Below are 14679 nucleotides of genomic sequence, written 5' to 3' on the forward strand. Positions count from 1 at the left end.
ATTCAATTACCCAGGACCCAATCCGCGTCCGGGTGGGTCTGGGATGGAAATACTGCATCGGAATCACTCAGACCCCATCGCAAATAATCACCTTCTCCTCAACACCAATAGTGGGAGACAGGATAGAGGCAGGGAATAGAGAAGTTTCACTGAGCGCAGCTCCTTCAAAGGCAGCGGGGATCTGAGCCCTGTCTCTGTGTGTAGCATTGAGGCATTTTCCTGATAGCACCGCAATATCCGCCCCAGCACCCAGACAGGCAGAGAGAGGGGGACCCTCACCGGGACACTCCGCTGCTTCCTCTGCACTCACCATTCACTGCAACTTGTGAGCAAGTGGCCAGAGGTCCCCCTCACCCAGCAGCACAGCATTCCCAAAGCACATTCAATCCCTCCGGAAAGGAACAGCAGCTCCAAATATCCCCACAACTGCAGCTGGACAGAACATTACTTTCACCTGAACAACAAATAATTGTCTGCGTAATTGTCCCACTTACCCCCGCGCCCCCCCCCCCCCCCCCCAAACACACACACAGACACTTACCCACACACACACACACTCTCACACACGCACGCACTCACCCTCACACACACACTTACACAGACACACACACACACACGCTCACTGCCATACACACTCATACTCACCCTCACACACACCCTCACATACCCACATTCACCCTCACACATACATACAGACACACAGACACACACTCACTCTCACAGTCACGCTCTCTCTCACACATAGCCCGCTGTTTCGCTTTTACTTACAGTGCAGGAACGCTGTTTAAATCCTCTTGCAGATCTGATTTAAGTTCCTTCGCCGGTTTATTTTTAATGCCTCTGATCACTCAGACCTCTTCCTCACAGATCAAGGTGCTCAGGGATGGTTGGTGACAGAGAAAAGCTTCCACAGAGTCCGGATAGTCTCTCCCCTTCTCCACCCCCCTCTCTCTCTCTCTCTCTGTGTCTCCCTCAGTGCCAAGCTGTAGCTGAGACTCACGCAGAGAGAGTGGGCAGTGTACAGCCCTACCAGCTTTGCAATGTCCACACAGATGCCTATCAGAGGGATGAGGCTCCTTGCAGTCACATCATGTTCTAGTAGCTGTGTGTCTGTCTTCCTGCTCCTGCCTGAGAATCAGTCTAGCCTGACTGAAGCTAATAGGCCTCTATTTAACCAGCCAATCAATATCCAGGATTCCTCAGCTCATCCCTTGGGTGTTTTACAGTCTTCACACAAACAATAGGAGTTTCTCCCAGTTGAAGCAACCTTTATATTAAATTATACACCTGTTTTTTAAAATAAGAACATCAGAATTTTAAATCACATTTATGGAATGACCTTCAAACGGAAGTAAACAGCTGGAAAGGTTGTGTGCTGGAATTGTTGATGCATTCATTTAAATCAGGCCAAGATTGTAAAGGTATTTGAACCTTGCTTCAAAGTGCATAAAAAATGTCACATAAAATATTCCTCTTTTTTGTCTGGATCTTAGCACTGACTTTATAACTGGCTTGCTGACACTTTACACAAAACGTGCAGAAACCTGTACTGGTCTTTTGTAACAGGATTGTTGGCCACTGCTGGATAGCCAGAAAGTTTATACGGTGAGTATTTGGAGTGAATAGAGCAGCAGAAGGATCCTGGGTTCTATTGCAGGCCAGGATGGGGTGAACCATCTCTGCCAGGATGCCCCTTGGGGTTGTAAGAATTGGGTTCAGCACCTGTAAGCTCAAAGTAGAGAACTCAAGGCAGGTTCTGGCCAATGAATGTAACCCAGTGAGCACCGCTATAAAGTACATGAGCTGAACATGGGTTCATTCTGAACTGCGATGTAACTCCCATTGTGAAACTTCCAGCATTGATGCAAAACGGCTGGTGAGGGAATGAAACAGGATCCCGGTAGGAATGATCGACTAATGAGAGGAGGGGAAAACATCCAAACAAAGTGGGCAGACAATGTGTTTTTCACAAAGTTTCCTTAATTGCATAAGAACACGGACAAGGGGAATGTATTCTCTCAGAAGGCTGGGAGCCTTTGGAACTCTCTTCCTCAAAAGCAAAGTTTTTGAATATTTTTAATGCAGAGCTAGATAGATTCTCGATTAGCAAGGGGGTGAAAGGTTATCAGGGGGTCGGGAGGAATGTGGGATTGAGGTCACAATCAGATCAGCCATGGCCTTACTGAGTGGCGGAGCAGACTCGAGGGGCCGAGTGGCCTACCCCTACTCCTAATTTGCATATTCATATGCATTTTGATTTAGAGTTTAACAAATCCAACTAACAGTTAGAAGAGGGAATAATTTCCAATTGTGCTAAAACCCACTTCTTAACTGGGTGGCTTGATTTGCATTGCAATATTTGTAATGTACTGTGGAAAATAAGGACTACTACAGCTATTAACAATGACAATGTATGCAGAATTTATCAGGAATATATTTTTTAAGTCATTGTCTGTGTGGGTTCCTATCAATCTTTAATCTGCATGACTAAGATATGTGATAGATGGCAGTAAATAAGTGAAGGGGGAAGTGGAGGGTGGGGGGTGGGGAGGTTGTTTTGCTGTGACCCACAACTCTCAAATCATTTCACATAGGATTCTGATGAAGGTCAGCAATTAGTGACAAATAAACCAGTTAGGAGAGATATATTTGGTTTGTTATAACTTTGAGGTTACTGACGCGCCCAGGCTGACTTACAAAACCCCTTCCTAACAAAGAACAAAGAACAACCCAGCATGGGAAACAGGCCCTTCGGCCCAACGAGCCCGCGCCGCCGCATCACCCTACACCTATTCTACCCTGCGTGTCTACGAATGGGACCCTACTCAGTCAGATTCAGGGAAGAAATAGTGTCAATTTGGTAGAAACCGATTAGCCTAAAAGCACATCTTTGGGGTGTGGGAGGAAACCGGAGCGCCCGGAGGAAACCCACGCAACCACAGGGAGAATGCGCAAACTCCCACAGACACAGGCCCAAATCCATGTGTCTGCACAGCCAGCAGTGCTAGTCACCGAGCTGTTGCGGCGCCCGTCTATCGGTCCAGGATCAAGCACACACACCGACATGAAGTACTAGGCCACTCCTGGACTTCCAAGAGCAGCCCACGCACAACCCGCCGTGTGCATGCCCCTCGCTTGATACGAGGTGGACCTCCACCTGTGGAATAAAGACAAAAAATATTAATCATACAGCCTGCCCTTCCGGTGTCTCCCGAGGTTTAACCCTATTTAATAGCCCCTACCATATCCCTCCATTCTCGTTTCACTCATATGCCTATCTAACTGCATCTTAAACGAGTCCAACGTTCCTGCCTCCACCACCCTACTCGGTAGCGCGTTCCAGACCCCCACAACTCTCTGCGTAAAGAACCTTCTTCTTACCTCCAAATTATACCTCCCCCCCCTCACCCTTAAGTGACGACCTCTCGTGTTCGTACCCAGTCTAGGGAGCAGTCTCTCACTATTAACTCTATCTATTCCCTTCAGTATCTTATATACCTCTATCATGTCCCCTCTCAATCTCCGTCTTTCCAAGGAGAATAGCCCCAGCCTCTTCAGTCTCTCCTCGTAACCCAGTCCCCCCATGCCAGGCAACATCCTGGTAAACCTCCTCTGCACCCTTTCCAGAGACTCCACGTCCTTCCGGTAGTAAGGTGACCAGAACTGGACGCAGTACTCCAAATGCGGTCTAACCAACGTTCTGTATAACTGAAGCATTAGACGGCAGCTTTTATACTCTAAGCCCCTTCCTATAAAGGCTAACATCCCATAAGCCTTCCTGACAACGTTCTCCACTTGTGACGCAACCTTCATGGATTTGTGAACCTGCACTCCCAGGTCCCTCTGTACGTCTATACTCCTAATCGGCCTACCTTTTATCACATAGCTCCTCTCTGCATTATTCCGTCCAAAATGCATCACCTCGCATTTGTCAGGATTAAATGCCATCTGCCACCTATCTGCCCACTGCACCAACCTATCTATATCCTGTTGTATCTCCTGACAATCCAGTTCCGTACCCGCCAACCCTGCCATCTTGGTGTCATCAGCAAACTTGCTGATCACACCACCTACGCCCTCTTCCAAGTCATTTATGTAGACTACAAAGAGGAGAGGTCCCAGTACTGAGCCCTGCGGCACACCACTGGTCACTGGCCTCCAGCCCGACAAGGTACCCTCCACAACTACCCTCTGTCTCCTATTTCCCAGCCAGTTCTCAATCCACCTAGCTACCTGGCCTCGTATCCCATGCGCCTTAACCTTTTCTACCAGCCTACCGTGAGGGACTTTGTCAAACGCCTTACTGAAATCCATATAGATGACATCAACGGCTCTCCCATCGTCAACCGTTTTTGTCACCTCCTCAAAGAATTCCACCAGATTCGTAAGGCAAGACCTCCCTCTAACAAAGCCATGTTGCGTATCCCTAATCAGATCGCAACGCTCCAAATGCTCATACATCCTACCCCTAAGTATTTTTTCCATTAACTTCCCTACCACCGACGTCAAACTCACCGGCCTATAATTCCCAGGGTTATCCCTACTACCTTTTTTGAACAACGGGACCACATTTGCTACCCTCCAGTCTTCTGGGACCTCACCTGTGTCCAAAGAAGAGACAAAGATGTGCGCCAGAGGCCCAGCAATTTCATCTTTCGCCTCCCTAGGCAGCCTGGGATAAATACCATCAGGCCCCGGAGCTTTATCCGTTCTTACGCTACCTAAAAGCCCTAGCACTTCCTCTCTCGTAATAACTATATCCTGCAACTGAACCTCTGCTCCCTCCAAGAGACCGCACGATTCCGAACCCCTCTCCTTCGTGAATACCGACGCAAAGTATTCATTCAGGAGCTCCCCCATTCCCTCCGACTCAGTACACAACTCTACCAAAAGGGTGAACATCTAGCACACGGCGGATAAACAGACTCAGTGCAGAGGAGGTTTACTAGGCTGATACCGGAGTTGAGGGGGTTGAGCTATGAGGAGAGGCTGAATAAACTAGGCTTGTACTCGTTAGAGTCTAGAAGAATGAGGGGAGATCTCATTGAGACGTATAAGATGATGAATGGGATGGATAGGATAGAGGTGGAGAGACTCTTCCCGCTCAAAAAAGACAGTAGGACTAGGGGGCACAGCCTCAAGATAAAGGGGGGGCGGTTTAGAACGGAGTTGAGGAGGAACTTCTTCACTCAAAGGGTGGTGAATCTCTGGAATTCTCTGCCCGTTGAAGTGGTGGAGGCTGCCTCGCTAAATATTTTTAAGACGCGGGTTGATGGGTTTTTGATAAGAGAGGGGATTAAGGGTTATGGGGAGAGGGCGGGAATGTGGAACTGAGCCACAACAGATCAGCCATGATCTTATTGAATGGCGGGGCAGGCTCGAAGGGCTAGATGGCCTACTCCTGCTCCTATTTCTTATGTTCTTATGTTCTTCAGTCAAATAGTGATTGGAGATAAATGGGTATTTTTCAGGTTGGTGAGCTAGAACTAATGGGGAGAGCACAGTGTTCAGTCCTCAGGCCCCAACTATTTACAACCTATATTACTGACTCGGACGCAGGGATAGTAATCACTATAGCCTAATTTGCAAATAACTCTAAAATGGGTGGGATAGTAATTTATGATAAAGAAACAAGAAATTTACAAATGAATATGGAAAGATTAGGTGAGCGGGCAAAAATTTGGACCATGCTTTTCCCAGGATCTAGAAGGTGAGCTAATTGGACCTTGATCTTTCTCATACTTCCATTGATTATACATTGCAAATCAGCTGACTCATGGCAGGCATCCGAGATGAACCAAAGGAAAGAAGTCACTGACACCCATGACTGTGATTATACAGAGAGAATGGAACCTAGCAATATTGGACACGAGCTTCAACAAGTTCATCAGGATCTATTTGCTGAATCACTTCCTTCAAATCATTTGGATGCATCTCTGGGTGAAGAAAGAAATGGTCAGATGGAACACCAACCCCTGGGAATTTGATGTCTTCCATCTTATTATCATCTCTACATCAGATATTGTAGGTCAGAAAATCAATGTCAATACTCTCTCTCTATATATTTATATTGCTATGGGAGATTAACAGGCACTAAAGTGTTTCCTAATTCCAATGTCACCATTTGCAGATCTATACAGCTTTCAGAATAGCACCACAGACAATTCTATTTGAGCAATCACTTCCCATCCCACCAAATTCATGTTGACAGAGATATTTCTCCAAATGTTGACAGCCAAGTAAGATTAAAGCAGTCGAGAAAGTTTCATAAGTTGTTAGGTGCAGAAATAAATGTTTAAAACTCCTTCCTTTGTAAAGAATGGTGCCCAGTCTAGCTCTGTTAACGTTTATCTCAATCATTTAAAAAAAGTCTTGTATTTAAATAACACCTTTCAATCTCATCAGACATCACAAATTGTTTCACAGCCAATGAGGTGTCAACAGCTTGTTTGGAGAGTGGGGCTGCAGAGTGAATGGGCAGAGTGATCACGGCACTGGTACAGGATGCCATTCAAGTGGGGGAAGAACATAAACATCGTGGTTGCAATAGGTGGCTTAGTGGTTAACACTGCTGCCTCATAGCGCCAGGGACCCAGATTCAATTCTGACCTCGGGTCAGTGTCTGTGTGGAGTCTGCATATTCTCCCCATGTCTACGTGGGTTTCCTCCGGGTGCTCCGGTTTCCTCCCACAGTCCGAATGGTGTGCCGGTTGGATTGGCCATGCTAAATTGCCCCTTATTGTCGGGGGATTAACAGGTTAAATGCATTAGGTGACAGGGATGGGGTCTGGGTGGGACTATTGTCAATGCAGGTTGATGGGCCAAATGGCCTCCTTCTGCACTATAGAGTTCCTATGATTCTATGAAATGCACAGGGCTACATGGATAAGGCAGAGGGAGTACCTGGGTGAGAAACTCTTTTGAAGTGTTGGTGTAGACTCAATGGGCTGAATGGCCTCTTTCTGCATTGTCATGATTGTATGGTTCTATTCTGTGGTAATATAGTGAGGGGAATTGACTCTGTTCTCTGCAGCAAAGGACATGTGCCCAGACGGAAGTGTTGCCTGTCCACTGCCAGGGTTCAGGAGGTCTGCTTGGGACTGGTGGGGTGCTTGTAGTAAGAGGAGATTACTCATTGTGGCCCATCAGTTACCAATGACATCGGTAGAATAAAGAGGGACATTGTGCACTCTCAGTATGAGTAGCTAGTCACCAAATTAAGAAGTAAAACCTCAAATGTCATTATCTCGGGATTATTACCTCAGCCACATGCAAATTGTTATAACACTCAACAGGTCAGAGAGACAAAGACACAGCTCAATGTCTGGAGCGGGAGAAATGGGTTTGTTCCACACTGGCACCAGTACTGGGGACGAAAGGAGGGAGAAATTAGTGTGTGAGAGGAAGTTAGCCAAAAATATAAAAACAGATTGTTATCATTCCCAGAAATATTTAAAAATGAAAGAGTTAACAAGTGAGCGTTAGTCCTATAAAAAGTTAGTCTGGGGAATTGATAATAGAAAAAAAGGCCCTCATTTTCAAGCTGTTTAAATTGGGGCCTGGGCAGGATTCCTGTCCGAAGCCTGATTCACCCTAATATAAAATTGTACCTGGGTCGGTGTGAGCGGGGTTCCAGAGGGAATCCCACCTATGCAGTTTTACACTCTCCCCACCTCAGAAAGGGTGAGGGAGCCCAACATCCTGACTAAGGAGGTGGCAGATGAATTGAACAGGTATTTGGTATCAGTCTTCACTATAGAGAAAATAAGTGACAACACAGAGGCAGACATAAACCAAAAAATGTGAAGGAGGGGGGATTTCAGGAAAATTGCTATCACCAAGAGAAGCAGTACTGAATAATTAGTTGGAGCAATGGCTGACCAGGGCCTAGGTTCTGATGCGGTCTTCAAAGAAATGGCTAATGATTTACATTGATTTTCATTATGGTCTCCATGGTTAGAATGTGGAACTCAATATCACAGGGAATAGCTGAGGTGAATAACAGAGATGACTTTAAGGAAAGCTGGAAACTGCATGAGGTGGGAAAGTAGAGAAGGATATACAGTGTTAGCTAAAAGAGGATGGAGCAGAAATGCACAGTGACTTGTTTGGGTGCCGTGTTTGTATGTTAGTTTAGGTAAAGCACACCACTGCAGGTTCTCATCATATTGTCAAGGCTGATACATTACAGCTGTGCTGCCTATTGTCTGGAGGAACAGTCTTTAGGATAAGGTATCTCATCAGTTAGACATAAATTCATCCATAATCTATATAAAATGCAGTGGGAGAAAGTCCTCGCAGATCAGCAATTATTTTGAAATCAGCAACACAGGCAAACAGATTTCTGTTCAATTATCTCAACATTCCTGTGTAAATTGGCTACTGGGTCTTCCGACTTAAAAAAAACAGTGACAGTAATTAATGGTCTGTAAAACACTTCAGGGTTTCCTGGGACATGAAAGGAATTTGATAAAAAGGCAAACTTTTTTCTAAATGTTTGACTTAATAGAATCGGAAAACGCGTATATGAAATTTTTAAAAAATTACATTTTGAGTTTGCAAAATCTTGTAAATTTATTGATAGCTTTGAAGTTTAAGTTTATTTATTAGTGTCACAAGTCGGCTTATATTAACACTGTAATGAAGTTACTGTGAAAATCTTCTAGTCACCACACTCCAGCGCCTGCTCGGGTTACACCAAGGGAGAATTTAACATGGCTAATGCACCTAACCAGCAAACCTTTCGGACTGTGGGAGGAAACTGGAGCACCTGAAGGAAGCCAACACAGGCATGGAGAAAATGTGCAAACTCCAACAGGTACAGTGACCCAAGTTGGCAATTGAACCTGGGTCCCTGGCACTGTGAGGCAGCAGTGCTAACCACTGTGCCAACGTTCCGTCTGCTTTGAAGAACCAGTCCATTAGAAATGTGCACTATACTGGTCAGGCGTTATTATTTTATTTCCCCAGTCATTCCCATTTCAGAAGAGATGTTAAGCCACTGCTGGCATTGTCTTGGAATCAGCAAAGGCCAATGTAGGACAGGAAAAGTGAGGTTGAGCTCACTGACAGCAATGGTGGTTTTTGACGCCATACAGTGTGGCACCTAGAGCCAAAAATCTTCATGCACAGGTTCCACACCGTATCACTGGAAGGCAGCCTGTGATTCACCCGCTCTGCCATCGCCTCAGCGTTGTCATCACCAGAACTCCACATTGATAGACCACTCTGTCCACAGCAGCCACCTTTCACAGGTCACTGGAGAGTGATGGCTATTGGGAAACCTGTCCCAAAATCCTCACCCTGGAGAGGCTGCTCGATGCTGTGGAAGCCCAATGTGATGCGCTATAGCCGCACTCAGGAAAGAAAACCAGCCAGCAAAGGTACCAGTCCAGCATGGGCAGCAGTGGCAGTGGTGGTCACTGCCAACGCCCTGCAGAAGAGGACAGGTGTCCAGTGTGGGAAGAGGATGAATGATCTCCTTAATTCAGCCAGGGTCAGTCACTCTTCTCATCACTCTCAACTCACACACCCAGCACACATCCACAGGGGTCTCACTCACTGCCAGTTCAAGGGACACCCACCACTCACTCTCTCACACTCATTTTCATCTTCCCTGTGGGATGTGTCCTCAACACATCACTGCTCCCACTCCCCATCCCCAGATGCCAGGCATCATTAGCGTCTGCCCTGGTACACACCCTGCTTACACTCCCTCCATCTGTCTTCATGAAAGTGTGTTTCAGGGTTTGGATGAAGCATTATGCTGGTCCATTAGTAACAGGGTGATACAGTGCAAAAGTATTGTGTAAAATACTGTTTTCTTATAGGAAACTCTCAAATTCCTTCAAGACAAATGCATTGTTGCTTACCATCTGCTCAGGAAATCCAAAGCTAATAAATATTTCTCCAAACTTCCCAACAGTCTTCTCATATGAGGTAGATGTCATCATGGCAAAATCTGACCATATTATTGAGAACATATGTCCTTTGAAAGATGCTGTAAAATCCACTTGCACACATTGCCAAGCTTCTTCAGGCCATTCCCATGGATGCAGTGGTGATGAGGGGGGCAGGTTTCTAACCTTCACATCAGAAGAACATGTTCTAGTTCTCTCCTCAATTTCCGCATCAGGTCCACCAGAAATAAATTATTGCCATTTCCTTCATGTGGACAACGCTGGAATGGCCCTCACATCGCTTCTCCAGCACCCACTTCTTCAGTCTGAACCCCCATAGGAGACAACCTGACTGTACTAACAGCTCCATTCTCCTGGATTTCAGGTTAGGTGTCAGTTCCAAAGTCTTTCCTCATAAAACCATATCCAACACTTTTGAGATAACAGGATCACTCTGAATGTTTTTTTCTCATTTGCCTCAAAGTTACAGATGTGTTGTCCACTTGTTCAAGGTAGAAAATATTGCCCTTCAAGCAATCTGACCAACTGCCTGGTAATGGCAATCTTGAATATCCATCTGCGTTACAACATTAACTAGACTGGCTACATTTAATGGTGTAGATGTGTGGAGGCGTCTGCATTCTGTTTGAGATATGGAATTCCCGTGTATGGTCCAGGTATGGTAGTGAGTGGACGATGGTTGGTCAGCAAAATAGACTCTCTCCCATACAGGGAGTAATGGAATTTTGTGACTCCAAACATGATTCCTAATGCTCCCTATTCAATCTGGCCATAATTGCTCCTGACTCAAGAAGCAAAAGCAATGGGTGTACCTTCGCCCAATGGCATGATGTGGGAGAGATCTGCTCCTATACCACTGGGGGATGTATCACAATCTAACTGTACAGGTCAAGTAGGATTGAAGTGCAAGAGAGCTTCAAACTTAAGTAATGTTTCCTTGGCCCGTGTGAAGGTGTTATTACGTTGATCTGGCCATTTCCATGTTTTGTTCTGGCCTAAGTGGTTACGTAATGAATTGTTGCCATGTTTGGGACAAAATTCCATAATTATTCAACAATCTCAGGAAGGAACGTAACTGGTTAATATTCTGAGGTGCAGTTGGCTCTGCAACGGCCTTAACCTTAGAAGGAGATTTGTGAAGGCCAGTGACATCAATCAGATGTTCCGAATACACAACCAAGGATTGGAAAAACTCACACTTGCCGTTATAGGCTCTCAGACCATTGTCTTCCAACCTCTGGACAGTGTGATCCAAGTTTTGAAGGTGTTCCTCTTCATCTCTTCCTGTGGCTAGGGTGTCAACCAGATAGCACTGGACACTATGAGGTCCACTCAGGATCTGTTCCATTCCCTTTGAAACAATACAGGAGCTGAGGTGGTACCAAACGGCAATCTTCAGAACCAACACAAGCCTTCGTGTGTCACGATTGTCAGAAGTTCCTTGTCCACATTCATCTGCGAGTAGGCCTGGCTCAGGTCAATTTTGCTGAAGTTTTGGCTTCCTGCTAATCTTGCAAACAGGTCTTCCGTGCGAGGTAATGGGTACTGTTCAGCACATAACATTGAATTTATGGTGACATTGAAGTCTTTGCACATGATTAAAGATTCATCTTTCTTGATGACTGGAACAATAGATGTGACCCATTCACTGATGCTGAGAGGTTCCAGAACTCCAGTCTTCACCAGTCACTCCGAGTCAGCCTCCATCTTCAGCCAATAGTATATGCTGCAGACCTTGCCTTCAAGAATCTTGCTTGGCTTCCATCTTTTACTTTCAGTTGTCTGTAACGTCCTTCTGCTCACTAATTCCCCATTGAAAACAACAGTATGTTACTTGAAAATTTTCATGAGGTCTGATTCTCCATTGGCCATCACATGGACTTCAGCCCAGTTTAGTCGAATATTCTCCAGGCAGACACAGCCTGGAGGTGTCGGTTCTCTACCGAAAAGGAGGATAGCAACAGACATCTTCAGATGCTGAAAGATGCTCTTATAAGAATAGGATCTGGCGCTCGACTCATCAATCGACAGTTCCGACGCGCCACAGTGAGAAACCGCACCAACCTCCTCAGAAAACAAACATGGGACATGGATACATTGGGGACACCATGCGGACACTACGACAACAGATGAATGAACACTGCTCGACAATCACTAGGCAAGAGTGTTCTCTTCCTATTGGGGAACACTTCAGTGGTCAAAGGCATTTGGCCCCTGATCTTTGAGTAAGCGTTCTCCAAGGCGGTCTTCACGACACATGACAACGCAGTGTCACTGAGCAGAGACTGATAGCCAAGGTCCACAGACATGAGGACAGCCTCACTGGGATCTTGGGTTCATGTCACACTATCTGTACCCTCATAAATTGCCTGGGCTTGCAAAATCTCATTAATTGACCTGGCTGGAGACAATACACATCTCCTTAACCTGTGCTTAACGCTCTCTCCACTCACATTGTCTGTACCTTTAAGACTTGGTTACCTGCAAAGACTCTCATTCCAACCATTATTTTATAAATTGAGTTTGTGTCTTTATATGCCCTGTTTGTGAACAGAACTCCCACTCACCTGATGAAGGGGCAATGCTCCAAAAGCTTGTGGCTTGCGCTCCCAAATAAACATATTTGACTTTAATCTGGAATTGTGAGACTTCTTATTATGTTTATCCCAGTCCAACACTGGCATCTCCACATAATCCTTTATTCCCCACAGCTTTGACGTTCCATGTCATTACACCAGCGTCCAGCAGAAGAATGCCCTGGCTTTGCAAACTGGTAAAATGTACAAGTCTCAAAGACTTTGGGTGGGCATTTTGTGTATTCGTGGATGCAAACTCAGTTACTGGGCTTCCTTTGCAGCCTGTTTCATAGAAACAGTGATTTCAACAGCTTCTGCAAAGTAAAATTACTCTCAGTTAACAGTCATTTTTGTTTCCAAAGTTTTATTTATCAGTATCACAAGTTGGCTTACATTCACACTACTATGACGTTACTGTGAAAATACCATATTCTAGTGCCTGTTTGGGTGCACTGAGGGAGAATTTAGCATGGCCAATGCACCCAAGCAGCACGTCTTTCAGTCTCTGGGAGAAAACTGGAGCACCTGATGGAAACCCACGCAGACATGGTGAGAATATGTAGACTCCACATAGACAGTGACCTGAGCTGGGAATTGAACCCGGGTCCTGGCGCTGTGAGGCAGCAGTGCTAACCACTGTGGCACCATGCCACCTGTCATGCCATCATGCCTCCCAGTGTTGCTTCACTGCAGAGACCACAAACAAATCTGTCTCTAATAGTGTCACTCAGAACATATCCAAACTCACAAAATTCTTTAAGGCATTTAAGCATAGCTGTGAATTGCATGATTAACTCACCCTACTCTTGGTTTCTTTAATGGAATCTAAAACACTTTGCAATGCTAGGGGTTTCAGTGAAAGATGTACTTACAGAATGTCCACAATCCGTTTGTATAGTTCAATGCTGGAATTATCAGGCTGCATTCAACTAACGAGGAGATTATCGCCCCCATCACACCAAGGAACGTGAACACTATAATATCTTCAGCTATTTCATTTGTCGACACGAACCATGACTTTGGACTTTTCACAATATTTTCCACTCCCATCACTGAACCCAGACAATGTGAATGAGATCGGAAATCCCTAACCCAACGCCTGGCGTGTTTGGTCATGTGGAGGTAATATATCCATTTATCTGATTTCACTGTTTGGAAACAATGGGAATATTCAGTTGTTGCTAATGGATTATCTAATCATCTATCTAATTATGATTTGCTTGACTTGCTGTGAAAAAGTCTGAAATGTTTCCGTGCAATAAGCTTTAAAAAGGATCCTTTAATTGCTCAACATTTCCTGACATCATGAAAGGAGCTTTACAAATATGATTCTGAGACAAAATAAGAGCTCATGGATTGGCTAACGACAGGAAATAGAATCGGGATAAATGGCTTATTTTCTGATGGGCAAATTATAACTATTGGACTGCACGGGAATCAGTGCTGGGGCCTTAGCTATTTGCAGTCAATATTAATAATTTTGATGAAGGGACCAAATGCGTGTGTATTCAAATTTGCTGGCCACATAAAGATTGGGAGGAATGCAGATTGGGAGGGAAACACTGAGGGTCCAATTTTACCAACGCGTAGCACCCCTTCTCGTGCATAAAAACTTGGTAAAGTCACCCATGAGGTGAGTAGTAAGATCCTCGCCTGCCCCAGTGTCGGATCCCCCTTTACCAAGGTCCGAAAATGACCACAATCAGGACCGAGCCTGAAACAGGTGTGATGGCCTTTTAAATGTATTTGCATGTATTTAAATTTACTTTATGGGCTGTATGCCCAACCTTACCAGCACGTCCCCCTTTACCACTGCATTCACTCCATCCAGAATTGGCATAAAACAGACATACTCCACGAAAGTCCAATCCGGGTGCTCCAGTTAGTGAAGAGGTAGGTGCCGAGCATCCAACGGCTCTCTGCTTGAGATCAGTTGTGGCGGGGTTGTAGGGGGGGAGGGGGGAGGGGGTGATGGTTGCGGTGGGTGCAGGGGAGTTGCTGCCACTCTGTTTGAGATCGGTGAGGGGGAAGAGAGGTCTGCTGCCACTCTGCTTGTAATCATTGGTGGGGGGGGGGGTTAAGGGGGAGAGGCCACAGTTGGTCTGACTGGTGGAGGGTGTGAGGGAATAAGGGAGTCAATAATTTTATGGGTGGGTGGGGCAATGTCTGAGGGGGCTAGGGGA

At 45.6% G+C, this 14679-nt stretch overlaps 1 protein-coding gene across 3 annotated transcripts in view; it reads right to left on the minus strand.

The window, feature by feature from the left end:
* The window catches only part of LOC145351806 (cadherin-18), a 556159-nt gene extending 555046 nt beyond the window's left edge, over window positions 1-1113 (minus strand). For all 3 annotated transcript variants that reach the window (XM_080201464.1, XM_080201490.1, XM_080201499.1), the window contains exon 1: window positions 769-1113. The gene's annotated coding sequence lies outside the window, so the exon portion shown is untranslated. The remainder of the gene's footprint in view (window positions 1-768) is intronic.
* Window positions 1114-14679: the final 13566 nt, after the last annotated feature.

The sequence above is a fragment of the Carcharhinus amblyrhynchos genome, chromosome 2 (assembly GCF_965287045.1).
Source record: "Carcharhinus amblyrhynchos chromosome 2, sCarAmb.v2.hapA, whole genome shotgun sequence".
Taxonomy (NCBI): Eukaryota; Metazoa; Chordata; class Chondrichthyes; order Carcharhiniformes; family Carcharhinidae; genus Carcharhinus; species Carcharhinus amblyrhynchos.